At 37.2% G+C, this 27,961-nt stretch overlaps 4 long non-coding RNA genes across 4 annotated transcripts in view; 3 read left to right on the top strand and 1 right to left on the bottom strand.

Moving 5' to 3' along the window:
* Window positions 1-2,911: 2,911 nt before the first annotated feature.
* Window positions 2,912-27,961, top strand: part of LOC137071483 (uncharacterized) — a 43,271-nt gene continuing 18,221 nt past the window's right edge. Inside the window, exons 1-2 of the long non-coding RNA XR_010904438.1 lie at window positions 2,912-3,000; window positions 3,153-3,231. This is a non-coding gene — a long non-coding RNA (uncharacterized lncRNA). The remainder of the gene's footprint in view (window positions 3,001-3,152; window positions 3,232-27,961) is intronic.
* LOC137072058 (uncharacterized) lies at window positions 15,521-17,499 on the top strand. The gene is made up of 4 exons (XR_010904603.1): window positions 15,521-16,041; window positions 16,529-16,621; window positions 17,104-17,246; window positions 17,429-17,499. It is a non-coding gene; the product is annotated as an uncharacterized lncRNA (long non-coding RNA).
* LOC137072059 (uncharacterized) lies at window positions 17,528-18,864 on the top strand. The gene is made up of 3 exons (XR_010904604.1): window positions 17,528-17,550; window positions 18,065-18,178; window positions 18,619-18,864. It is a non-coding gene; the product is annotated as an uncharacterized lncRNA (long non-coding RNA).
* LOC137072060 (uncharacterized) lies at window positions 20,843-22,786 on the bottom strand. The gene is made up of 3 exons (XR_010904605.1): window positions 22,727-22,786; window positions 22,147-22,239; window positions 20,843-21,611 (listed from the first exon to the last, which is right to left on the bottom strand). It is a non-coding gene; the product is annotated as an uncharacterized lncRNA (long non-coding RNA).

The raw sequence follows: 27,961 nt of genomic DNA on the forward strand, positions 1-27,961 counted from the left end.
CTTAATAATAACTGGGCACCATTTTCCCACTTAGTTCTGAAGTACGGCATTGGGAGTAATTGTTTTTTGGAATATTTACAAATCAAGTCATCTATTCAATCAAAAATCGACACTCAGACAATTAATCTAGATCTTCCTCCTCCAATCTTAGAGCTAATTAATATAACATCCCCCAAAAAACTACTCTCCAAAATATATAAAATAATATCCAAATCAGACAACACATTAAGCCTGCCCAATGCTAAATGGGAATCAGACTTATCCATTACTCCCAATGCCGCTTTCTGGTCACAAATTTGTAAAAATATTTACTTCATGACAAAAAACGCCAACTTACAACTTATACAGTATAAAGTTCTTCATAGATCCCACCTAACTGGACAGAAATTATTTAAAATGGGTTTTTCTTCAGAAACATGCTCACATTGCACACAAAACACCCCAGACACCTATTTACACGCTATTTGGCATTGCACCTCAGTTAAAACATTTTGGGAGAACGTTACTGACTCACTATCCAACCTTATGGGTTGTCACATCCCACTATCTCCCTCTCTCTGTATATTAGGTGACATATCCATAATCAGTTTAGACAGTACAAACAGTCAGTTACTCCTAGTGGCCCTAACTATCGCCAAGAAAACTATCCTCATGAACTGGAAATCAAGAAACACCATACACATTACAACTTGGAAAAATTTACTAATAGAGTACATCTCAATGGAAAACTTGTCTACCTCTACTCAAAATGATACATCAGAATTACACCCTTCTTGGTCAGCTCTGTTTAACTTCCAACAGTCATGAATCCACTCACCTTCTTTGTCTGAAGCCATCCTTAATGATACACCATCAATAATGGGGGGAGCGGGGTCAGGAAGAGGTAGCAACACAGACTATTATTAAATAAATAAAATTTCTTATAAGATTATATTGGAATCTCTCTCTGTCTCTATCTCTCTCTCTCTCTATCTCTCTATCTCTATCTCCCTTTCTATTCTCTCTCTTTCTATTCTCTCTCTATCTCTCTCTCTCTCTCTGTCTCTCTCTCTCTCTCTATCTCTCTCTGCGCTTGTGGACCCTGGATGGTTGTGGCATACTAATCCCTGTCATGTGTGGTTCTGATTAGTCGTGGGTGGGGGTGAGGTGGGGCCGGGGGCCTTGGTCTTTCGCCCTCCAGCTGGTAGTTGTCGCGCTGTTTTAATGCTTTACATATTAGGTGAGGTGCACACACATTCATTTGGAGCATAAAACTAGTTTAAATCAGGAAAAAAAAAAAAAAAAGAAAAAGAAAAAAAAGAAAAGAAAAAAAAAGGCACATATATAGGGTAAATGTGGCATGGACATGGCGGCCTGCATGGGCTTTGCACTGGGCAGGTTCCATGCTACACGCCATGTTTGTTTTAATGCATTATACACTAGTTGACAAACACATCAGACAACAACAACAACAAAAAACACAAAGATAGGGTCAGCGTGGCATCTATGGAACAGCTGGGGGATGGGCATGGATCTCGGGACCCTGGCAGCACCTCACCTTGATAGCCCATTGCATTACAACTCTGCCAGAGGTCTATCCTATGCCATGGCCATGAGGGGTATCAAAGCTTTATAATACCTTGTTATTAATAGCTGATCAATATTACCATTATTATAATTATTTTTATTGTTATTATTATTAAAATCATTGTTACCACTACTATTATTATCACTATTAATGACTTTATCAATATCTACCATTATTAATATTATTATTACTATTACTACTATTGTTTTTATTTGTCCTCTTCCTGACCCCTTTAACCTTCCCCTCATTCCGGATGAAAAGAGTATATTTGTATATATGTTTGTCATTACTACTACTGATAATACTATTAATACTATTTGTCATTTCTAATTAATTGGATTTATCATTATTATTGTTATTATTATTAATATTGCTATTACTATTGCTGTTGTCACCTTATTTATACACATATATTTTTTGGTTATGTCTGTTGTACTTCCCTACATGATTCTTTATTCATACATTAACACTCCCACACCAGTTACACGCACAAACACACACACACACACACACACACACACACACACACACACACACACACATACATACACACGCACACATCGTACTGGCATGTTATGTTTTGTTGGCCCTTGTATTTGTATTTTGCATCTTACTTCTCTTTTGTAAATATTGTACTTGTCTGTTTGCATAATAAAAAAAAAAAAAAAAAAAAAAAAAAAAAAAAGAAAAAAGGACCAGGAGAAAAATATATTACATTTAAACATTTTTATTTTAAACTTTGAACTATAATCCCCTCAGTTATGAACGCAGAAATGTCAACACAGCCATGGAAAACACTGAAATAATTCAAATGTAAATATGTTTATACTCGACGCATCCGCACGAATGAGGGTGTGTGTGGCAAAAAAAAATTTTTTTTTTATTGATTAAGTTTCTATCTCGATCGACCAGCCCTATTTTGAAGTGATGTAGAGGAAAAACGGTTGGAGGAGGAAACTGCGGCTTTACTGAACTCAACAGCTCTGGCCGAACTGTGATATAAACAAAGCACTATTGGCTATTTTTAAAAGGGGAGGGGCTGTTCAATGTGCCCCGCCCTGTTTTCCTGTTTCAGTGGAAATTACATCAACGCATTTCAGTGGGCCTTTAAGAACACATATTGAGAAACTACCATTATTTGAGTAATTTCATTAGGTTCTTCACCTTTAAGTTAGTGTTGTCACTACTTTTAGTGAGTTACTCTTTAGAAGTGCTTTTTGAAATGCTGATTGGCAGATGTGAGTGAAGGTAGTGACTGACTCCAGTGACAATTATTGTGGGCCGCAGGCGTAACGTTGAGTTTGAAACTGTTTGAGCTTTAACTCTGGAATTAATTACCTTTTTTTTGTGCTTTGACAAGGGCCTTGCAGTCTTCTCTTAATTTGATTTCACCAGCAGGTACATGGCGGGATTTCTGGAATACTGAAACAAAGGTGTGTGTTTTCATGAAGGACACCATGTCTTTCCTTTCTATGCCTGTTTTTTCTCTCTCATACATGATCTTCCTCTCTTTCTGCATGTATAATACATTGCAAACAGGGCATTCATCAACATAATTTGATAGCTGCCCTCTTTCACTTTCAAGGAGATGGATCCAGCTTCCTGATGAAGAGGGATAACAAGAATCCGTGAGGAAGAGGACGTGGGCACATGCATCGCTATGAGTGAGTCTGTATAATATGGGTTAACATAAAAAGGGAGGGTGGATTTTCTTATGCTGATCAGCAGTCAGAGGTTTGGAGTTAATTGGAGAGGATAGATGCTCAGAATCAGCCGAGGCCAAAAAGCAGCACATTCTCACACCCAACTCGTCACATATGGACGCTTGACCAGGACCCCTTGTCGTCACTTTTCAACGAACTGGGCGTACCTTTATCGTCATTTTTTGACGCGCTGGGTGCTCCATTCATTTCAATGAGAAACCTTTGGCGTCATACATAGTCGCATTTATTTCTTTGCGTTTGTAAAAGCAGACATGATTTTATTAATATTTAAAGGCAACTTTTATATTTTGGTGCAACTAACCCAACTCCTACCCTAAGCCTACCCACATCTTAACAATATAAAACACATAACAGGCAAATAAATGTACAGTCACAAGTATTTATTGCAAAATCTGACCAAAACAGTATAAAAGTATTAGCTCATGTTGCATTCCAAGTCTTCTGAAGTCATACGATATCTTCATGTGAAGAACAGAGTTGATCTTGATGTTTTAATCGCTGAAATGATGATCCCGCTGCCCCATGAACGAACTCATTCATATCTCATTCAAATAATTCAAAAGACTCCTGAGCATGACACAATCGGTCACAAGACACACTAGAGCCAATGACATTTTACAATCAATGCATGATTTTGAGATCTCGTGATGAGAGCTGAGGTAATCGTGACCACATTCGCAGCATACATTCACAACGCGTTTTCAGTTCATGCCTTTGGAAGCTTAACTTTCATAGAAATTAATTTGAGAAGTTAAAACACTTACATTGCTTAGCATCCGTTTAAATTAATGCCTGTAGCTGAGCTGTGCTGTAAGTGTGATCTCCATTCCCCATGCACGAGTTGAAAACATGCGGAAATGGCTCCCTCTGCTGGCTGTAGTCTTTAGCCTCTGGGCAAACATTCCTCTCGTGACGCAAATATCGTCAATTTGAGTCACAAGAGGAAATTTTCCAGAAATAAAATGCATAAATCTCTCGGCTCAGGGGGATATGAGGGGGGAGCACGATCATTTGAATATACTCCAGGGTTTCTACTGATACAAAGCCATATGCTAATCGCTGAAGTAACCCTTTAACGCAAAGATTCATAGAAAATATATAGATATATATCCACTTCTTGGATTTCTAAACGAACAGCAAAGGAAGCTGTGGTCGATTCTGTGTTAAGGTAAGGCTTGTTATGCCCAATTATGTATTGTGGCTGGGTTGTTATAGGTCTGTGTGACTATTGATGTCTTAAGTCTAATTGAACGGAGGAATTATGGTATTTTTCTGCAACCTGACAAGTAACTTTAACCGTTCTCAAAAGACAGCTCAACTCAAAGACAGCCGGACGCTTTGTTTAGAGTAGTATGTGGGTGGCTGTTTGACCTATCAATTTGACCAAATAATGTTATTAGCCACTGTATAGATAGACGGACGGACAGACGTCCGGACCATACGGATGGATGGATGGATGGATGGATGGATGGATGGATGGATGGATGGATGAATGGATGGATGGATGGATGGATGGATAGATAGATAGATAGATAGATAGATAGATAGATAGATAGATAGATAGATAGATAGATAGATAGATAGATAGATAGATAGATAGATAGATAGATAGATAGATAGATAGATAGATAGATAGATAGATAGATAAAGTAGTGCATACACTTGTAGCTGTTATGTATCTTTGTAACACGGGCAACCTGCTAAAAAGAAAAGAAAAGAAGCCTCCCCAAAGGCCACGGTATAGTTGGAACACTGCTGTAACCTGTAAAAACAATCATTATTTTCGCAGTTCCATTCACTCATTAATTGCCATCTTTCTGCCAGTGAAGGGTTTGGTCTGTGTGCAGTTTTTTCCCCCTATAGCTCAGGAATATGATCAGGATAGTCCATGACATTGAATTAGTAAAAAGCAATATGATGCAGTGTTGTTTTATATTATTTATATACTATTATTGTACTGTTATTTTGAATTACCTTTACTTCTGAATTATATATTTTTTTCAATTACCAAAACATATTTTTAATAGTTTTTTTTTTTCATGTTTTACTACTTAAATTCATATTTTTCACCTTGTTTTTCATTACTGACATTAATAAGGAATGTATATTTAACTTTTTTGTACCACCAAAGAGAATGATGTGAAATGTAGTTTGGATGCACACATGTAGTATATTCAAGCAAACAGCATCGCTGTTCTTTATTTACCGTACACAAAATGTGGACAAACTGAATTGCACATTCAACAATTCAACATTTTATTCTGATCAATACCCATTTGTTTTCACCACAATACTTTAAATGACATGCACACTCCCAACTCAGAAAGTTGGGGTTTAAAGTCACCATGAAATCAAAATTGACCAGTTTTTTTTTGTGTGTGGAATATTGCTGTATATAATAAGTTATTTATGCATTATTAAAAAATAATAATAATAATCCCTTGTAATGCCCTTGTAATAAAACAGTATGTGACAAAATAAGTCCAGATTCACTATCCCATGAGACCACAGGAGAAGTGTTTATTATTATTATTATTATTATTATTATTATTATTATTATTATTATTATTATTATTATTATTATTATTATTATTATTATGAACAATAAAACATTACAGATAAAGAAATATACATTTCAGAAAGAAATTTACAAAAGATAGGTAACACATAGCACCAAAAGGAGAAGAAGAACAGAAACAACAGCCAGAGGCAAAAGGAGGAGAAAAAAACCCAAGAAGCATACCTATATAAAAGTAAAGGAAACACAAGTAAAATATCTAAGCAATTGGAGCATGTCAAGTCAAGATGAAAAGACTAAATTAAAGGGGGATTTAAAAAGAACACAACAAGATAATGTTTTTCTTGCTTTGGCATTGCTTATGGTGAAGCGACAGCAGACGCCGGTTGGTCACGTGATAAAGAGAACATGGCAGATGAAGGACATGCGCAGATGTGCGCTTAAGTTGTGCATGGGTAAATAAGTTAAGGCCACTCATTTGTAGGTGTGGGTTTTTCGGTCTCCGAAAAAAAAAAAAAGAAGGTGTTTGGGGGGTAAAATGTGTTATTTTTGACACGCTGCCGACTACAATTTGCATTCCTGTGTCAATATATCACATAATTGAGTTGGCTTGACTCGCTTCGACCCGTGGGAAAACCGCAGACTTGGCAACACAGTGAGTTGACGTGTTATGCGTCCCTTCGTTGCTCTGATTAGTTGTAGGTCTATCCAATTGAGGTCTTTCCTGGTTCGGTTAAAACACGCCCCATAATGACAGCCCAATGGAGAAGTTTCAGACTCATATTCTGACTAGAATTGAGGATGACCATTGAGGATGACCACGACAGGCTAGCATTTATGTGCGCTCAGCCCATTAATTTGATCATTCTGAACGCAATATGAATCCCCATGAGAAAAGAGTGCACACCCCTGTAGCTGAGAAGCTGCATCCAGGACCATACATTTCCATTTAAAAATTGTATATATATATTAAGTAAGAGGTGATAAGTTATAATTGTCTTGTTTTACCTTAAACAAGGTCGTAAACAATGGTGCTGAATTTCCTATGATGACTGTCTTTTTCTTTCTCTTTTTGTTTCCGTTTTTTTTTCTTCCATTCAGGGATGTGATGAGTCTGTGCAGATGTAAAGAGACTGTGTATCAGTGGTGCACTTTCTCATTTTCACCTGCGGCTTAACGGAAATCCATCATAAAAGCGGCTCTACTGTTTTTATAACATCTTCATTGATTCGTCTCCCTCTCTCACCATCTCTCTCTCTCTATCCGACTACTTTGTGTGTCTTCCAAAAGCAGTGAACATCTGCTTTCTCTGTCAGTACACACACCACCCCCTCAGTGGCTGAGAGGGTGATTCATATAGCTGAGCCCACACACACACACACACACACACACGTAGTCAGACCTCCACACAATGAAGAGGTGACAGCAGCAGTGTGCACTCCCTCTGGATGCCATCAGGGGGCACTCCTGCATTTCATGCGCCGCATAGACTACAATCCGAATCATAAATGCCTTCAAAAACAAAAGCGCATTTGATAAGTCTTACATGAATCAGAGAAACACCTGGAGCTGCGACACATGTCAGCGGGATCACGCTTCATATTAACCCACGTACTTTACTGCCAGCTTTGATCCCCAACAAATCCAAAACCTGTCAGATGTTTATATAGGTTATTTGGGTTTAAAGGTGCACTTAGCCATTTTTTTCCCCTCATTACAAATTTTTATTCATAAATTTAATTAATATGCTTTTGAAAATGATGTACAGACTCCAGTCACATCAGTTGCCTTATAAAACATTTTTATTTGACACACAGCAGGCGCAGTCATGTTCACATGCCTATCTGAAAGCTACTCAGTTTAACTGTAATTATTGGATATGTTCACACGTAGAATAAATTAATAATGGATAACCTCAAATAATGCCTTCATACAATGGCATCAGCGGTTACAATATTACGTTACTCCCTAAAAAGTGATTAATTGTGTTACTTTTTTATGGAAGGTAATGTATTGCAATATTGTGTTACTTCCTAAAAAGTAACTCATTTTGTTACTTAGTTACTTTTTATAAAACGTAATGTTATGTTACTTTAGCAAATACTTTTTCTCACCTGTACTGGGCTTGCTTGTTTGATTTTTAATAACCAAAAAGGTGTCCAATCAATGAAGGGGAAAACTTATTAAAAAAAAAAATAGTAACTCGGGTAATTTGATGTAAATTTAAAAGTAAGTCATTACTTAAAGAGTAATCTGATCACATAACTTGTTACGAGTAATGCTTTATCCCAACGCTGGGCATCAGTAACTTAAGAATGGACAATTGTGCACCTTAAAGCTTTTATATTTATATTACCCTTAAATGTTGTACCTATATTTGTGAATTTCCATGACCCTGTTATCATGTATTACTGCTTACAGATTTTTTTAAATCATTCCAATGTAGACCAGTGTCAACCAATTAATAGAAAAGACCGCAGTTTTATATTTGTTCCAAAGTTTGCGGTCAGCAAGTTTTTTTTAAAGGGGTCATGAACTACATTTTTTTAAAATTATTTTATAATGTTTCATATGGTGCACTTATTATGTCAGTATGAATTTTTCCCATAAAAAATAATTACAAATGAATGAATAAAATGCATTTTTCCTGCCATGTTTATAGCCCTCTGATTTGAACGTTCCTATGAAGGGGTGTGTCTGCTGTCAGACTGCTGTGATTGGCTAACATCTTTGCATATGAAATAGCTAGTATTACATGTGGAACCCTCTCGAAAACTATTAACGCTCTCAAGGTTAACTAAAAGTGTTGATTATAGCATTATACTTAGATTGTGGCATGAAAGGTTTGCAGTGATGAGCATTGTAGTCTATCACAGACATGTTGAGCACATGAATGCAGCGGTGCCATTGCAACTCGATTTCTGCACACCAAAGAATGCTTTCATCAGAACTAACAGAGCAAACACAATGTAAATAAGAGATCTGTTGATTATAACAGGACTTTTGGCGAGAGTTCAGAACTTAGTCACTGATAAACTTGCGCTATTTGATTGAGCATTCTTTTATATATTGCTTTCTATATATAATTTAATCATTTTAAATAACTTTTATTATTATTATTTTCATCCTGCTGAGAGAAACAGTGTGAAGTTGAGCGTTTAGTCACTGGTTTGATTTACTGACAAATAGACAGTGGTGGGCCGTCAGGGCCAGCAGGGCCTTCTCTGCTGGCCCTGTCAAAATCATTATATATATATAGAATTACGATTATATTTCCAGAAAGAATGTATTTATTTTTGGTGTATTTTCCATATGTCATCATCTAATCGCATCACAGCCCCGAGGACCAGCACTAGTAGAATAGCTTGCCTTCCATTGAAGCTGCTATTTTCCATTGGACCATAGCTTTGACTGACGTGGGTCATTAGCCAATCAAAATTTGATGTGTAGTGATAGACCGGCCCAGAGGCCCAGCGATGTGTCGGTGTGCTACCCCCTGCTGATGTCATCAGCCGTCTGAACTTTTCGCGGGTTGTGAGAATTCTGTGTGAAATAAACTATGGCCGCCACGGATGACGGGCTGCGTGCGAATGATCGATCCTGATGTCAAGCCGGTAATGTTAGCTAACAAGCAGTGTTTTTTCTGTTTCTTTGGATGTTCTGTTGGTCCGTATTTTTGTTTGTTTAAGAGTATTTGTGCCAGCTGATTTTGATTCTTTTCCCCATTTGCCTAAACGGTGACACGTGAGTGCAGTATCATCAATAAATAGTCAAATTGCCTTTTTGTCTCGCGTGTACTTTTTGCTTGCCCCCTTCCCAACGAACACTATGAAAGCAAAGTTCGTAGTAGTATTGCGTACAGTGCATTATTGTATTTTGCGTGTGTGTGTGTATTATGACACACAGGAGAGGGTGTAATATTGGCCATGTCACTTTTCAAAATGCTTATAAATCATACAGGATGAGGTTTTTTTAGAAAGTAAAAATGCATAATGTTTCCTGTGATGGGTAGGTTTAGGGGCAGGGGCAGTGAAGGGGGATAGAAAATACGGTTTGTACAGTATAAAAACCATTACGCCTATGGAATGTCCCCATATGTCACAAAAACAAACGTGTGCGTGTGAGGGTGTGTATGTGTGTGTGTGTGTGTGTGTGTTGTCATGGCGACGGCGTGGGGCTTGTTGATCGTGTGTGTGTGTGTGTGTGTGTTTGTGTGTGCGTGTTGTTATGGCGTGGGGCGTGTTGATCGTTAGTGAAGGCCCTGACTGAAACCCCACGGTACGCTACTGCAAAATAGACAAAGAATATCTGACTGTACATGAATCATTACATATGATAAATCACTAATCACAGATCAGGCTTGAGAATTAACACGATTACATGTTATGGCATTACAGTCCATATTGTAAAAGTCTGTTTGCAAAGTCTGCACTGAAATTGCGACTGATTCTCATTTCACAGTGAAATGTAGCCTACCGAATACAAATACATAAGGCTTAAATAAGGGTGATTTCACACCTTACCTTGTTTGGTCCGGATTTTCTGACTTTTCAGTTTGGTCCGGACCAAAATTACAGGTGTGAAACCTCCCTTGGACCACAGTCCGGACTTAACAGAACAAAGGTTCGGTTCGTTTCTTGTGTGAAAGCATTTTCTGTATAGTTCGGACTTTCAGACCATTTACAGGAAGTTCTGGTGGTAGGATTAGTGAAAAAACACAGATTAAACTCACAGCACATGCAGTGATGGAGCGCGCAGCATTTTAAACAGAACCGCTTGTGTAGTCATGTCGCATGAACAGCGTGCTCTGTGTGTGTATATATATATATATATATATAATGTCTGTGAGAAGAAGCCTGTATGCTGAGTTTCGGTTTATTTATGAGACCGCTCCAGTTCATGTGCAACGCAAATGATCGCTCCGACACGGGATGTCTGCTATATTATTTATTTAAGCTTATTTATTAAATTCAGGCAAATGATGAAACATTTATTAAAATTAAGATACAAAATACAAAGCTTTCTACAAAACAAATCTTAATGAAGTGGTCAAAATTATTTCTGACTCGATGTCTTTGACATATATTGCACATCTGCGCACGTTTCATAATCAATATAGCCTAGATGAAATTTAAAAATAACATTATAATATTTAAACATAACTATAAAATAAAATACATTGTTTGGCTAAAAAGCCTATCTTCTAGGAGCTCCTCCTTTCATGTCGGCGCCGATCAAATGTTTGCACAACGAGGACGTTCATTTGGTGAATTTGCCTCGAGTACAGTTGGTGCTGCAGATAGTAATCCCATAATATTAAAAGTATTGGCAACGATGCGTCTGTTCATTCATTCTTGTCAAAGTTAGCCGCTGAATTGACAACACACTGACGTCAGACGCACGTCCGCTAACAAACCAATCAATGTTAAGATGCAGCCCACATAGATGATGACGACAGGACGCCAGTGCGTCATGTAAAGTCCTTTGGTGCGCTGACATAACTGCAATGTGAAAGCAAACCAAAAAGAACCAAATGTCCAAATACGAACTTTGGTTCGGACCTTGATTAGGATCCTTTGGAAGTTTTTACTTTTTTAAATCCAGTAATCCTGTCGCTCTTCTCTTCTCATCATCTTACTAACACGCCAGTGGGCGGGGCCAACATTGATTTGTTTCAGCAATGACACATTGAATTGATCAAATGTAAATGCAGTTAAGCACTTTAACAGTGTTACAAAAGATTTGTTTTTCAAATAAATGCTGTTCTTACAGACAGATCCTAACCCAGAAAATTATTGCAATTTTCTTCGTAAAACAACAAATCATTTCAAAACGGGCGTCACCAACGGACGATGACGTATGCAGAGCAACGGTGAAACATCTGAGACAGAAATTATCTGTTTGTGGTTACGAGGAAGATGTTGCAATGGCTTCTGACGACTTTTGCCATTGTTGTAAATGAAATATGATAATAGCTGGTGTCCACCGCCACTCCATCAACAATTTTGCAAAATTTGGAAAACCTAATGGCATCTCAGACCTAATGATGAAATTATTACCGGTTTCACGATAAACCACGATAAAATGTACTGACGGTTAATATTGTTTAAAATTGAATTATCATTAAAACCATCCGTGATTATCACGATTTTGAAAATCGCTGTAAATCCTATCTAGTCTGGTGCAGGTGCGCAGCACGTGACGCAGCGCAGTGACAGCACCGGGAGATTTTCCAGCCTTCTAAAAGTTAAAAATCTGAGGTGTGGCCATATTTTGGCTTTTACAAAAGTCCTGAGGGGAAAATAATCGTAGATTCTCTGGTCACTCTGTCCGCAGCAGAACATGCCAGAAGAAGTCGCTGTAATAGTGGAAACACTTCAAATCTGCGAAGGTTTGCGAACGCAAGGCAAGGCAAGTGGAAATAAAAACGTGAAGCTTGAGCCAAAGATGAACAAACACGTTCAGACACGACTAGGGTGACATTTAAGGAAGAATAATCAGGGCTTGACATCAACACCCGCCGTTTGTTTGGTGTATTTCGGCTGTGGCTAACACAGTCACTCAGACTAGGCATTGTAGTCATCCACTTATTATAGGCTTCTCAAAAGCCATCTGTTATAATCGCGTTGCCCATTATAACCTATGACACATGTTTCTATTGAGTTTATGAATGCAATGTCTAATAATCGAATGCGTTCAGATAAGCCAGAGTTTTGTTCAGAGCTCGCTCTCACTCACTGAAATCTGCACTCAAAGCATACCCCTTTTCCACCAAGGCAGTGCTGGTTCTAAATCGGAGCCAGAGCCTAGTTTCAAATCGGTTCTTTGTGTTTCCACAGCCAAAGCACCAGCTCCGAGCCAGGAAAAGTGGTTCTTAAGTAACACCAAAACATTGCTGGGCTAGAAGTAAGAACCGCTTGCGTCACCGGCTGGGGGCGGCGTTACCGTGATCAACAAGATGAACACAAACCTGTGACCGCCATTTTTTTCAATAGCAGCTAATCAAGCTAACAGCTGCTGGATTGTAATCTCCGTCTATACAAATCATGGAGAGCTGCACGAATGCGTTGGATTTGCGGCGTTTTAATGCTGATGTAGGATCATAAAGCCATGAGCCACTGAGGGAAGGCTTGTTCGAGGTGCATCGGCGCGCGCTGTGCAAACTGATTGCGTATGACATCAAAGTAGAGCGAGCGCCAACGACTCCTTATACTTTTGAATCGCTCACGCGGTATTTTAATATCATACACGGATCGTCTGCGCAGCGCCGATGCATCTCGAACAAGCCTGGTGTGTTTGTATTTCCCGCTGCCTCGCTAGCATTGCTAAAACGCTAGCGAGAAAGATGAGACGTATACAGTGACGTAAGACCTAGCTCTGCGGTGGCTCTCTTACATGTGGAAAGCCAAACCGGTTCATAAAGGCTCTCAAGTCGAACCAACTTAGAACTCACATTAGCACGGGCTCTGAACTAGCACTCGGTTCATTCTGGTGGAAAAGGGGTAGCAGAGATGAGCGTCATGTACGCAGGAGATTCATTCAGCAAAAGTTACGCTTAAATGCTTTTGTTCTAGCCTATTTCAGCAGCGAAAATAGTTTAAAACAAACACTGCGGGATCATAACGCTTCTGATATAACTGGCATAAAGTTGGCTTGACGTTCGAGATTCGCAAATTTAGGGACTGTCTCTAAAGTTACATACAACATTGATATGCGCGTTTGTATAAAACTGACTGTAAAGTGTTCATCTAGGTGTCGGGTAATGCACACCTTTTGGATTTTTGATTTTAATAAAATTGTCAAATCATATGAAAATATGGATATGATTTATTTTACTGGGATACTGATTGGGCTTGTACACAAAATATGTTAGATTTAAATGCGTCATATCATAGGATACTGATAAGAATATTGCTTGAACATATTTATAGAGATTATATTTACACCAAATGATTATTTATGCATTATGTGGTGCTAGTTGACAACGGTCAATATAAGGAAGGAAATCCCAAAGAATAGAATCTTGCTTTAAAAAGTGCATAGAACAGCTTGATTTATTTGTTGTTCGTTGATATTCAAATGTAGAACTTGCTGAAATGTTTTGTGCATTGGTTCTTTTTGAATACTATCTCATTTGAACAAAATCGTGATAATATTGATAACCGTGATGATTTGGGTCACTATAACGTGATGTGAAATTTCCATACCTTTTCATCCCTATTCAGACCGACTGAAACATTTTGGATTGACGGTTGAACAGAAAACATCAAGCTCTGATCACGTTTGCCGCCATTGTAAGGCATTTGTATCTCGATTAGAACGCATTTTGCAATATTTTGAAAATAAAATAATATTGAGGAGTCTTTGGAAAATTGTGTCTCACAAACTTAATTCAAATTCAGTCATTTCAGATGTGTTAGAACATTTTCAGACTTGATCATAGTTATGCTAGTTATTTATGTACCATATTTACATGATTACACAGATTACACAGGTGAGGAAATAAGCACAGAAAGGCCAGATCCAGAGGTGTGTGTGGTGTTAGCACATGATCACACTCCCTATCCTCCTGTAATCCACATCTGATAGGCGAGTGTTGTTCTGTCTCCGGGTTTTAACGAAAATGGAAAGTTTAAATCGCTTAAAACAGACACGAAAGCTGATTTGAACGAGTGATGTTCCACTGCGCCATCCATCTTTTTATATTAAAATAAAAAACAATTTTTGTGAAGTGTAATATTTCACAATTTTACCGTTTTATCTTATTTTTCTATCACATTTTATAATAAGTGTAGCCTTGGTGAGCATAAAACAAAAAAGCATTAAAAAAGGTTCAGAAATCTTGCCACCCTAAACTTGTGAACAGTATTAACTTTAGAAATGTCCACGGTTTTATAAATATTTTTCCAGGCTTTATAGGATTTTCTTAACCATGCTTTCCATGACAGTGGGATACCTGTTTATATCTATCAGAAAATACATAAGGAGTAGAAAAGCTCTCTGAGTAGAATCAAGCTTTCTGAGAAAAAAAGTTATAAAGATAATATTATGGAGTGCATTTATGCTGTTTAATGGGACAGATGTAAGGCTTAATCCTCCATTGGCTCGTACAGTATGAACATTTTCTTTATAAGTAAACAAAGACTATGATATAATCACTGGAGATAAATGGCATATGAAAGGATAACTAATAACCCTTCTACATTTGAGTGATGGGATGTGATAAAATGAAAACGTCCCTGTTAAAGCCTGATTACATTACTTTATTTAGAATTGTTGGTTGCGATTGATTTTTCCATTGCCGGTTTATATCCGTGGACCATATAGCTGTTGAAAAAAAAGGGAGGTATTGCTGATACAAATATGTAATCCTATTTTGAAAACAAATGTATTTTTCTTGTAACTTTAAGTATATTAAGATTCCAGAAAAGTGCTGTATAAATGCATACAGTACATGTTCTACCATAATGTATTTGTACGTTATAACCGTTTAAAGTATATTATGATCTGATAAAAAATAAAGACCTAGCTTCACAGACCAACACAGTCTCACCCCTACTCGTCAAATGTTGCCGAACGGTCAAGGGACCCTGTCGTCAGCTGTTGACGCACAGGGTACACCTAAATCGCCATTTTTCGACGTACTGGGTAATCCACTGATTTCAATGAGAAACCTAGGACGTCATAAACAGACGTGTTGGGCATGTGCATGTTATCGTCATGATGGAATTTATTGGGTTATAATTTTTCCATTATGACATGTTGGAGTGTGATTCTCAATTTAATCAGCCAGCACAATTGTATTTACATTTATTTACGCTATGATACACGTTTGAAACAGTAGTCAAACCCCACCCCGCCCTAAACCTACCCATTTGCGTATTATATGATATAAAACACAGGCTGTAACAGACAACAGGCACACTTTATTGAAAAAGTCCAACTATTCCGAGGCCAAACGATTGAATTGTGCGAAGAAAAGACCCAAAAGCAATCACCGTCTCTATCCGCGGCGCGCGGCGCGCGGCCCGCGCCCGTGCGTCACACTGAAGACGCCACAGGTAGACCCCTCGGCGTCACGCGATGGACGAACTGGGAACCCAATTGCTTTCAGTGGGAAACCTTTGGCGTCAACATTAGACGGCAATTCTATCGGTATGAAATCGCGCTGAAGAAGTCTCATTCAGAACACATCGCGATGTTTGGCATCAGATCACGTGTGCCACATGTTGGTGAGTAGTCATACATATTATGTCCTAATATTTGATATAAAGTATTTTCTGCTTGTCGTTATCGATCATGTTCAGTCACTGCATTGTATCTGTCATCATCTCCACTGAGGCTTTGCATTTCTTTGCTTTCTAAATAAACACACCTTGCTAATAGGGTAATTTAACACTGTCACGTGACGTGCTATAGACCTTTAAACATTTGTTAATATTTAATAATAATTACTAGTGTAGTTCCAACGTGGCATTTGTAGTAGAAGCACAATAAAAAAAAAAAAAAAACAACACTTGCCATGCGTTTACCACAGTATTGGTAGTTTTAATGTGATATTTGTTGTAAATAAACAGTAGCCACAACAATTACCATGCTTTAAATGCATTTTAATGTAAAATCCAAATATTGTTATTTAAATAGTATACTTTATAATGCTATATATTATATATTATGACTTTTTTCTCTCTTTCTTTTTTTTTTTTTTTACCTGAAAAGACCAAAAGAGCCTCTCGGACTCAGTCAACCCATTCTTGTTTGTGGAGAAGTAACGGAGAAAACCGAAAGCTGCAACAGCAAATATTTGTAATGGTATGTATGAGTTGGTTTGAACCCTTTATCAAACATTTTATTTAGCATTTGTTGTTACTTATTCTTACAAATCCTATAGCTCAATCAGTAAGAACATATTCCCAAAGTCTTAATAATTCACAAGATTTAACAAGTTGTCAAATTCGTATGATTCTCGTACATATAGCTCTGAAAAAAATTAAGAGACCACTTAACATGGATTTCTAAATGTTAAGTGGTCTCTTGATTTTTTTTTCCAGAGCTGTATTTGTATATGAAGAGTTCAGATCAAGTGAGTTATCTACATTTTCAAACAAATTCATATGATATAGCTTGCTATTATATACTTTTAATAATGGGAATGCACACATATCTGTGAACTTACTAAATAAATGTATTTAACATTTAATTATGCAACTTTTTTTACAGCAAGAAACAGTTATGTATGAACTCACAACTTGCATGCAATGTAATACAATTTCCTCTTTCTTTCTGTCTTGCAGGATTACTTGCAGATTACTTTTATTTATTTATTTTTGTTTAAAAGATCTCTACAATATCAAACTCAACAGCTCTTTTAAGAGTCAACCCTCACAAGAGCTTCTAGTGATTCTCAGCGAATCTTGCCGTAATCAGCCCTTCACAGGTAAAGTTGAATATTATCAGTATCAGTATATATACTAAAGTATATACAGTTTTTAGTATATATAATCATCAAATGCTCACCTTAATCTTATGGTAAATTAACTTTATTGTAACTGTCTTAATTTATATGTTTTAAAAACAATAGTATTTGCACAGAGTAAGTGAGACTTTCTTGTTTTACAGAAGAGAAGAAAGACCAGACCTTATATCGAAGCAAGCTAAGAAAATAAGTCCTTTGTTTAGGGTGAGGAAGGAAGATGGACATCTTGTGCCCAAAGAAGACAGAAAAGTGCGCAAGTCCATTGGTATGTCTTGTATTGAAGCAATGCTGTAATATGTAGTACAAAATTTGATGTTGATCTCTCAAAGGACTATTCATTTCAACAGTGATCATTCTTTCTACTCTGATAAAATACGTACCATTATTCATGTCTAAATCTTTTAATAACTCCTAAAATAAGCAAATGAGTTTCTGTATCTTGGATTTATTTAAAATGGTAAATATTTGTTTTCCCTTTTTGATACAATTATTATTACACTTTTGGCCTTCAGTTCTTAAAAACTGCACTGTCTGTTTGTCTTAGATAAAAGCAGACAAGTGTGGGGAAAAAGCATTTAGTTGTTATAAACTCCATGTATTTCTCCATTGTTTTGTAGACCATGGATGGTTCTGGGTAGCTTTAGAAGATAATGAGTTGGGACATATTAGGAATCAAATAGTAAATGTTCTTTGAATTATGTGTAATATCTGGTTAGTTCTTTGGCTTGAAACAAGGCCTTATACTCCACAGACTAAACACATTGCATTTGTGTTTTAAGATGGATAGCAAGAGAAGGCACAAATTCTACAGGAAAAAGATGTGCTGCCAAGGAGGAATACAAGAGGCAAAAACTCTGAGAACTATACATGGCCATGGGTGCTTCATAAGCATGGTAAGTCTGGTGCCTGGGTACCTATTTCTTAATTCTGTCAATGAAAGTTGTATTGCAGTATTTGAACAATTTTATATTGTAAAGGCTATCACAAGTGATGCTCTTGAAACAAGTAACTAAAGAAATCTAGCATCACTGACAAAGGCTCAGAAGAGACCATGCCTTTCTAAAAGATCTTTTAAAAGATCTACTGTTTAAAAGGTTGCTGTTGATATGGGTAAATTAGTTTTTGTTCAGTACTTGGCTAATATTATGGGCTTAAATATTATACATAATGCTTCAATGTGTATATTATTTTATGTACTGACTGCTGCTTTGTAAATTTAAATCAGGAATTGGCATTTCTGCCCATTTTGAGGTGGAGAGTTTACTGAAGAACATAGGTTAACCTGACTGTACATTAAACTTAATCTGAATTGTGTTTGTTGTTTTACTTTTAGACCAGGACTGGAGAACGCCGGATTATACGACTTCTTCCTCTGGTTGAAATAAGGCTACACAACATCAGTGATCACATCATCTGTACATTGATTATACTGTAGGGTACAAGTGGGCGAACTGTTTAGAAGAAGAAGAACATGATAGAGGGAAAAGACAGAAACCAGTCTAGTTGTAATAATGAATCATTATTTTCCAACACTATATCGAATCTGTTTTCTGTATCATAGTTGACTGGATGGGATTATGTGGCACTCATTTGTGTGGCTTCAGCAGCTGTGAATGGATTAATATGATGTTAATGTGTTTTTTAAAACCCATTTTTATTTATCTTGAATCTAATTTGACTTTATTCTACTTTATTAACTGTATACTGTATCCTCCAATAAAGTGTTGAGTGATAAAGTATGGTGAGTATTGTGTATGGTGTTTGGTACAGTAAATACACATTCAACCAGTTTATTTAGGTTATCTTATTAATTACCAAGAATATTTTACTTGAGAAGTAAACATTTTTTATCTGGTTATATTATATTTGGTACAATGCTCCAAAAAGTTGTATATACTTGCATGCTGTGACAAGTATGTCAGTTTTCAGTGAAATAAAGGGAAGGATTACAAACACTTCAAGCTTAACTGAAGATGATCCATGTTGATCATTCTGGTACATCTACTACTGCAATAAGAATTAAAGCATGCACATTTTCGATGCCAGGTACGTGAAGAGGGTGTAGATGAAATTGTGACAATGTCTCTTGTTATTTTACTTAATGGTGCATTGTCCTATATTTAATAGTAATAATGAAGTGTAAATAATATAAATAGTTTTTGTTTACTCTGGAAAGTGGATAATGGCAAGTTGTTGCAGGTTCATCCATTATATTTATTAGTGTTTATCCATAAAAGAAAAGAAAACTTAATAATTATTATTTTAAAACATTTCTTTCAAATATTTCTGTATTTCATCAGATGGTCTTACAATATCAAAACCTGTACACAAGCATGACGTTAGAATAGAAAAGACAAAATACTCTGATATTTAAATGTGACTCAAAGTTTGTTGTCGGTGATGAGGAGAATAGATCTGTGTATGTTGTACTGCCCTTACACCTCCAGGGACCCAGTAGTGGCCCCTGGAAGAGCAAAAAAAAAGCATATTTCAAATGGCTTTAACTCAAAGTCTGGTTAGCGTATCACAGAGAAAATTGGCAGGACAACTGCATATGCAATGTTTACTAAATAATGTTGGCCACAGTTTTCAGACATATATGGAAAGCTGCCATAAAGGTTTATTTAAATGTGCTCACAGTAAAATATACAATTTCAGCTTGGCCCTCATATATGTCATAAAGGTTTACACAATGAACATATTTTAATATCCAGTTGTCCATTAAATATGTAATTTACTTAACATTTATTGTTTCATTATGAAACCTTTTAAACTACATTACCCATATATCTGTCATTGTATCAATGCAATGGGAAACATGGCGCTGTAGTTCATAGAAGTGTGCTGAAATGCTTAGGGTTAGGGTTGGGTTCTCAGTAAAGGAGTCATTTCTCACAACATAGCGACACTTTGTAGTTAGCTTAACGTATAACTGACGTAATAATAACACCAAAACATACTTTGTAAAATGAAACGCCGTTTTATATGGTTAAAACAGATAGTCCAATCACAGCGCGTTCTGCGATAAAGTCACAGCCAATGACAACCCAGCTGAACAGAGGCGTCACACTTCCTTGTCCATTTATGGTAAATTATATCACATCTCATCCGGTTCAACTGAAGGGGTAGATTCCTTAAATATTTAATATTTAGGCTGCTAAATATTTATTTATTCTAATTAAATAATAAAACTCACATTTTAAAATGAAAGTCTTCTTTGTGTGGTTAAACTGATGCATAATAAATATATTTGAAAGAGAATCCTTTTTCTATGCAATGGTCTACAAGCATAAACTTCTTTAAGCCATCCTTTACAATCTGAACTCTTGGAATTAAAACAAATATAACAAAAGCACAATGAATGCACACAATTTTGTAAGCATATTCCAATATTTAATGTCAAACAGTTTAAATACAAATGTAGTGCCCATATATATATATATATATATATATATATATATATATATATATATATATATATATATATATATATATATATATATATAGGCAAAAAAAGAACATTTTACATTCTAAACTTTAATACTATATATTTGCGATTATTGTTCACTTTTATTGTAACTAAATTAAATGCCAATTAAAATAGTTGATGATTATTGTAAATGTTAACCATTTTCAGTAAGAAAATACTTCTATAAAGTACATTCATGTTACAGTTACATTAACAAGGTAGTGATATAATGATAGTGAAATAATGATAGAGGTAGTTATGGTGGACATGTACTTTAGTGACCATTGTAATAAAAGTTTTAATGAATAATTATTGATTTCAAAAGGTATTAACTCTCACTATCTTCATTTGTTCAAACAAACAACAAATGCAGAAATATACATTGGACTATGGCATCATGAAGTCAATGCATGACTAGAACTAGTGGATGGCAATAGATATGTCCTTCACTAAAACTCCTGATGATAAAGGCATAGGCAGACATCAAGAACAGTTTATGAATATTGGTTCTGCATATATCAAAGAGATCATAAGACTCTACAGACTCCACGTGAAGACTTTGAGACACTGTGACAGAGCAAAGGGTGCACTTCACTGGACATGTCCCATGTATGCCCAAACAACAACACCCAAAAACACTTATGAAGTGGACACCACCAGGAGGACGCACGAGACAGGGAAAACCAAGGAAGATATGAGACAGATGTTTCACGAAGACCTCAATGCCGGTGTTCCATGAGAAGATGTGAAAACGTGGCCACAGATCGAATATGTTGGAGGACACATGTTGCCCAATGTGCCCAGGACAGGACATGATGATGATGTTGTCAGTTTATACATAACTGTAGGATTTATTTCTGTAAAAAACGTTGCATAATTAAATGTTAAATACATTTATTTAGTAAGTTCACAGATATGTGTGCATTCCCATTATTAAAAGTATATAATAGCAAGCTATATCATAAGAATTTGTTTGAAAATGTAGATAACTCACTTGATTTTGTGATCACATAAATTATTTACATGCAAACGGGACGTTATAAACATTGCAACTGATCTGATTAAGAAAAAATAATCGAATATCTGATGTCATGTGACCGAAGTGGCTTTTTGAGGCTTTTGCATCTGAACTCATCATATACAAATACAGCTCTGGAAAAAAAAAAATAAGAGACCACTTAACATTTAGAAATCCATGTTAAGTGGTCTCTTAATTTTTTTCAGAGCTATATGTACGAGAATCATACGAATTTGACAACTTGTTAAATCTTGTGAATTATTAAGACTTTGGGAATATGTTCTTACTGATTGAGCTATAGGATTTGTAAGAATAAGTAACAACAAATGCTAAATAAAATGTTTGATAAAGGGTTCAAACCAACTCATACATACCATTACAAATATTTGCTGTTGCAGCTTTCGGTTTTCTCCGTTACTTCTCCACAAACAAGAATGGGTTGACTGAGTCCGAGAGGCTCTTTTGGTCTTTTCAGGTAAAAAAAAAAAAAAATAGAAAGAGAGAAAAAAGTCATAATATATAATATATAGCATTATAAAGTATACTATTTAAATAACAATATTTGGATTTTACATTAAAATGCATTTAAAGCATGGTAATTGTTGTGGCTACTGTTTATTTACAACAAATATCACATTAAAACTACCAATACTGTGGTAAACGCATGGCAAGTGTTGTTTTATTTTATTTTATTGTGCTTCTACTACAAATGCCACGTTGGAACTACACTAGTAATTATTATTAAATATTAACAACTGTTTAAAGGTCTATAGCACGTCACGTGACAGTGTTAAATTACCCTATTATCAAGGTGTGTTTATTTAGAAAGGAAAGAAATGCAAAGCCTCAGTGGAGATGATGACAGATACAATGCAGTGACTGAACATGATCGATAACGACAAGCAGAAAATACTTTATATCAAATATTAGGACATAATATGTATGACTACTCACCAACATGTGGCACACGTGATCTGATGCCAAACATCGCGATGTGTTCTGAATGAGACTTCTTCAGCGCAGATTTCATACCGATAGAATTGCCGTCTAATGTTGACGCCAAAGGTTTCCCACTGAAAGCAATTGGGTTCCCAGTTCGTCCATCGCGTGACGCCGAGGGGTCTACCTGTGGCGTCTTCAGTGTGACGCACGGGCGCGGGCCGCGCGCCGCGCGCCGCGGATAGAGACGGTGATTGCTTTTGGGTCTTTTCTTCGCACAATTCAATCGTTTGGCCTCGGAATAGTTGGACTTTTTCAATAAAGTGTGCCTGTTGTCTGTTACAGCCTGTGTTTTATATCATATAATACGCAAATGGGTAGGTTTAGGGCGGGGTGGGGTTTGACTACTGTTTCAAACGTGTATCATAGCGTAAATAAATGTAAATACAATTGTGCTGGCTGATTAAATTGAGAATCACACTCCAACATGTCATAATGGAAAAATTATAACCCAATAAATTCCATCATGACGATAACATGCACATGCCCAACACGTCTGTTTATGACGTCCTAGGTTTCTCATTGAAATCAGTGGATTACCCAGTACGTCGAAAAATGGCGATTTAGGGGTACCCTGTGCGTCAACAGCTGTACGTCAGGGTCCCTTGACCGTTCGGCAACATTTGACGAGTAGGGGTGAGACTGTGTTGCACAGACAGGCCTTAGACTAAGCCAGGATTAGACATTGAAGTAGCTTTAACAAACACGATTAATAAAAAGAAAAACACTGCTGGTGTAGCCTGATGTGGTCTTACTCAATTCTAGTCGGAAAATGCTAATTTGATGAGATGGATGGATGGATGGATGGATGGATGGATGGATGGATGGATGGATGGATGGATGGACACTAGGGATGCAGCAATACAGTTAGTCCACGGTTCAATGCATACCTCGGTTTTTAACCACGGTTTTTTGGTTCAGTTCGTTTTTTTTTTGTTTTTGTTTTTTGCTATTCTATTCTTAGGCGACAGGAACAGAAAAAGTTTAGGAGAAAATGTTTTTTATTGCAATACTCTTTCTTTATTTTACTTAAAAGATTTGAAAACCCTTACTTAAACTTAAAACTTTACCTAAAAAACCCTTGTACACATTCTCAGTGTATTGTATAATATAAAATAAATACATATAAAGATTTACAGTGGCAGCTCAGAGATGTACAGTAGCATTTGTATGCAATTGAATGAATAAATGTAGGCTTAAATTAAAACTACATAGTCTTCAAAATACAACATTTATTAAAAGCGGTCTTTTTTTATTAACATAATTTTAGTGGTGAACTGTCCCTTTAAGGACAAGCGGTTCACTAGGACTAGGCTGCTGCTGTCAATTGAAGACCCGCTCACATCTCATATATAGACGCACACGATTTTACTTTCACTTTAGACATAACCTACTGTGTTTATATGTTAACCTTGTGTGTATTTGACAGTATTAGCGCAGTAAGACTGTCCAGTAATCACGTGTGTTTGACAGACGTTTAGTGTGCGCGCGCTCAATGCAAAACAGTGCATGCATTGAAAAGTCCATGCCTTGCCGGGGTGGCAGTGTCTCAGTGGTTCATGTAGGTTGTCTACAAACCGAAAGGTTGGTGGTTCAATTCCCTGTTCCACCTGACCAAGTGTCGAGGTGTCCATGAGCAAGACACCTAACCCCAGCTGCTCCCGACGAGCTGGATGGTGCCTTACATGGCTGACATCGCCGTTGGTGTATGAATGGGTGGCCATAGGGTCTGTTAAAAGCGCTATATAAATGCAGTCCATTTGCCGGTTAAACATTTAATTTGCGTAATGTTTAACTGGCAAGGCTTTAAAACGCGGCTAACTCCCCCTAACTTTAGATCATATGATTGGATATTTGCTCATATCAGTGCGTAGACTCTCAGGCACACTCAAAAAGAGCCGAAATAAGCTGAGAGGAATATTTCAAACGGAGGGAAATGGAAATAATTAATTAAATCAAAACCAGAAAAAAACGCAATTAACCAGCGCGTATTGAACCGTGAATACCGTACCGAATGGTTCAATATTATATTGAGTATTGTGATCTAATGCACACCCACTTCTCCAGCTAGATTAAAGGGTTACTTCAGCGATTAACATATGGCTTTGTATCAGTAGAAACCCTGGAGTATATTCAAATGATTGTGCTTTCCGCCCTCAAGAGACAAGAGATTTATGCATTTTATTTCTGGAAAAATTCCTCCTATGATGAAAATTGACGATATTTGCGTCATCTTTTAGCCTAGAAATCTAGACGCACCCTAGCGGCAGCAAATTTAATCTGTCCTCACGTGTCGTCTAGGAACTCTCAATACCCTTCTGAGCTGTATTCCTCTCAATCTGGACGGGCCAATCACATCGTGTATAAAGTCGGCGGGCGGGGGCATAATGACGACGGCCAAGTTGCGTTTGCGTGCTTCTAGTAAACACAGAAACTGGCGAACGGCGGCGGTCTTTCGAATCAGCTTTGACCGTGACTCTGGAAGACTTGGAGAAAAGAACAAAGAGCGGCACTGAAGTCATTCGTAAAAAGGGAAGATGTGTTCGGAGTTTAGCCAACCGGATAGGGTGAATGTTTAATCTATCAACAAGCTCTGTTTCCCCTTTGTTGCTCTGGTTGGTGTGGCGCTATCCTATCGCGTGCAGAGGGAGTTTGAAAGACAACCGTTTATCCCGCCCCTCGGATTGAGCCCTGTCAATGGTGAGTTTCCAGACCAAACATCTTGATGTGGGTTCTGGCTTGTCAGGCTAGTCATCTTTGGAATGTTTGGCCAAAGGCTAAAGACTACAGCCAGCAGAGGGAGCCATTTCCGCAGGGTTTGAACCCGCGCATGGGGGATGGAGATCACACTCAGAGCTCAGCTCAGCTACAGGCACTCATTTAAACGGAGCTATGGTGAGCAATGTAAGTCTTTTAACTTCTCAAATTAATTTCTATGAAAGTTAAGCTTGCAAAGGCATGAACTGAAATGCGCCAGACTGAACTCGCGTTGTAAATGTATGCCCTAGTGTAGTCGCGATTACCTCAGCTCTCATCACGAGAGCTCAGCTCATTTATCTCACTCCTGCAGTTAGTGCTCAGTGCTGTGATACTCGCGGTGACTCACTCATTATATTGAACACACACGTTCAGTTTTTAATTGTAGTGTCTTCTCCAACTCAGTCAGAGTAATCCAGTAGGTTGCTTTGGGAATGGCCTCACAGGGCAGCGAAGCATTCTGGGAATTGTAGTCTTTCATCCCCATGAGACAAAAATACATTTTCTGTCTTTTCTCAGTCTAGAAGGCACCAAATTCAAAAATAATTTCACATTTCTACTTCACTGATGACCCAGTTTAAATACAGATTCATCTTCCCAGCGCTGAAGTACCCCTTTAAATTCATGCATTTTGGCTGGCCACTGTGCTAATGGTTGTTAGCGAGTAAGTATTGTTTCAGGTTGCGGTTGTAATCTTGTACCACAAATATGAATTTTAAAACTTATGTTAAAACATAACAAGATGAAACAAATGCATTCGTAATGCACGTTACCATATATTTTTTTTCTGCATGAAGAAAGTTTGCATTATCCACTTGTTATAGGAACTTTGGTTTTAAAGCACACACAGTGGTATTGAGAATCACATTTTGAGGTCTGTGTGTAATTGATGTCTTAGTACGAAATGGGAAAGTCTCTTTAAGTTGTTAACCACAAACTTTATTTCACTCACAAGTCCAAAACCACTACTCTAAAAACCCATTAGAAGTTCCTGAGGGAACCCATGGTGAACTAGCCTTCCGTGTCGGCCTACAAATTGACGTCACGTCTGAACGGCTCTAAGCACACAGTGTAACATCCCGTATGCATTGAGAGCAAATAACGTCTTGTCCAGAAAGCTCTGGTTATAATCAACAAAAACTATTTTCACTAAATGTGTGATTATAACAGGAACCAATAATGTAAAAGTCTTTCATAAATGAGGTGTGTGTCATGTGAGGATAATGTGATGCATAAGATGTGATACCTCGTCTCAACTCTCTTCTCGTCTGTCACTTTCTCACTCTGCTATCTCCCTTTAAAGGTGTAGAGTTAATTCAGATGCACAGATATAACGCAGATGAGCTGAATTTAGTTGTTGACAGCTGAACATACGATACATCTCTAACTAAAACTTAAGGCCCCGTTTACAGGTACTAAGATGGGTTTTAATCAATCAGATCACAAGTAGACAAGGTCGACACATTCCTGTTTACACCTGGTGTTTTAATCTGTCTTTTTTGTCCGCTTTCAACAGAGGATGAAATATGCTCATGCTATTTACATCTGAACGCAGAAGGAGGCGATGGAAAACAGCGAGCAGCAGCTTTCTGTTTTTGCTCTGATAGCCACAAAATCACTCTGAATGCTGAGAGGGCGTGTTAGAAATCAGGAATGGCGAGAGAACATTGTGCTTGGTTAGTTTTTTAAAACAAATTTGGGTCTTCAGCTGACAGTATAAATCCCGTCTCATTAGCACGCTTCCCATAATGTTTATGCATTAGGTCAGTAGGCGGAGAGTAAGAGGTATTTTGTGGCTGTTCGAACACATTCGACCATATGAGCGCAAACCGGCTGAATGCATTTTTGACTACCTCTGGAAGTGGTCAAAAGTGGAAAAGCTCGAAACATTTTAGATCACATTTACACATGTATTTAGCGTCATCCACATGTGATCCAATCGACCAAAAGGCATCTTAATACCAGGTTTAAACAGAGCCTCAGAGACCACTTCAAATCTTCAATATGCAAAAAGTATTACTTAGTAGTACTTAGTATCACTATAAAGTCAGGTTAGTGAAAGTTCAAATGTTTATAATTCCAGGTTTAATAATGTATCACGATACGTTACCATATTTTGCATCATATTCTTTTTTTATAGTTTGATTCTGCACAAACTCTCCAGATCACCATCAACAAATAAGCTTTTCCCTGATCAAAATTTGCATCTAGTATTGGAAACTTTGTTATTTGTGTGTTGTCTTGTCTTATTGTGGTTACTTTACCAAAGAAGGGTGTGACTGATCGAGGCTTAAAAGATCCATACTCTTTGCGCAATTCCATAAAAGTGCCGATTGGAGTGGATGATGAGGAAATTAAAGAACACAGATGCAGCCGGATCATTTCCATAATGACCAACGCAAACTAAACACTAGCGTCTGTTTTCTGGAGGCG

The sequence above is a fragment of the Pseudorasbora parva genome, chromosome 3 (genome assembly GCF_024679245.1).
Source record: "Pseudorasbora parva isolate DD20220531a chromosome 3, ASM2467924v1, whole genome shotgun sequence".
Classification (NCBI taxonomy): Eukaryota; Metazoa; Chordata; class Actinopteri; order Cypriniformes; family Gobionidae; genus Pseudorasbora; species Pseudorasbora parva.